Genomic DNA, 1617 nt, shown 5'->3' with positions numbered 1-1617 from the left:
TTTGGTTGCCAGATGAGGCAAAATTAAGATCAACAACCACAGGGCAACCATCAGACTGACAGAAAATGCAAATAAAGAATGAGATGTAAAAACAGAATTATACCAATAAATTAGAAGTATTTATTTTAAAATCAAATTTTCAAACTAATATCCCATATACTTATCATGACCAACTGCCAATACTTTGCTTTCTTGAGCAAAAACAGCAAAGTAATTATTATGGTTTTCACTCCTGGTCTTTAATTATGAAACTCCAGAATAGTTTCAGTTCATAATTAATTTCAAAATTGCAAATGGAACTTTTAACTGGAAAATGATTTATCAATATTAGTAAATAAAAGGTAATCTTCAAATCGGTAATAATTGAAGCAGTCTTTGAGATGATACTCTGTTTATACATTTTTTATTATTATTCTTTAAGTTCTGAGTTACATGTGTAGAACGGGCAGTTTTGTTACATAGGTATACATGTGCCATGGTGGATTGCTGCACCCATCAACCCATCACCTACATTACCTATTTCTCCTAACATTATCCCTCCCCTATCCCCCCACAGGCCTGGTGTGTGATGTTCCCCTCCCTGTGTCCATGTGTTCTCATTGTTCAAATCCCACTTATGAGTGAGAACATGTGGTGTTTGGTTTTCTGATCTTGTGATAGTTTGCTGAGAATGATTATTTCCAGCTTCATCCATGTCCCTGCAAAGGACATGAACTCATCCTTTTTTATGGCTGCATAGTATTCCATGGTGTTTATATGCCACGTTTTCTTAATCCAGTCTATCATTGATGAGCATTTGGGTTGGTTCCAAGTCTTTGCTATCTTGAATAGTGCTGCAATAAACATACGTGTGCATGTGTCTTTATCATAAAATGATTGATAATCTTTTGGGTGTATGGACAGTAATGGGATTACTGGGTCAAATGGTATTTCTAGTTCTAGATCCTTGAGGAATCACCACACTATTTTCCACAATGGTGGAACTAATTTACACTCCAACCAACAGTGTAAAAGCGTTCCTATTTTTCCACAACCTCTCCAGCATCTGTTGTTTTCTGACTTTTTAATGATCACTATTCTACCTGGCATGAGGTGGTGTCTCATTGTGGTTTTGATTTGCATTTCTCCAATGATCAGTGATGATGAGCATTTTTTCATATGTTTGTTGGCTGCATAAGTGTCTTTTTTTGAGAAGTGTCTGTTCACATGCTTTGCCCACTTTTTGATGGGGTTGCTTGCTTTTTTCTTGTAAATTTGTTTAAGTTCTTTGTAGATTCTGGATATTAGCCCTTTGTCAGATGGGTAGATTGCAAAAATTTTCTCCCGTTCTATAGGTTTCCTCTTCACTCTGATGATAGTTTCTTTTGCAGTGCAGAAGCTCTTTAGTTTAATTGGATCCCATTTGTCAATTTTGGCTTTTGTTGCAATTGCTTTTGGTGTTTTAGTCATGAAGTCTTTGGCCATCCCTATGTCCTGAATGGTAGGTATTGCCCAGGTTTTCTTCTAGGATTTTTACGGTCCTAGGTCTTACATTTAAGTCTTTGATTCATTCTGAGTTGATTTTTGTATAAGGTGTAAGGAATGGGTTCAGTTTCAGTTTTCTGCATATGGCTAGCC

Source organism: Gorilla gorilla, chromosome X (assembly GCF_029281585.2).
Source record: "Gorilla gorilla gorilla isolate KB3781 chromosome X, NHGRI_mGorGor1-v2.1_pri, whole genome shotgun sequence".
In the NCBI taxonomy this organism is placed as follows: Eukaryota; Metazoa; Chordata; class Mammalia; order Primates; family Hominidae; genus Gorilla; species Gorilla gorilla.
This window is presented reverse-complemented; position numbering follows the sequence as displayed.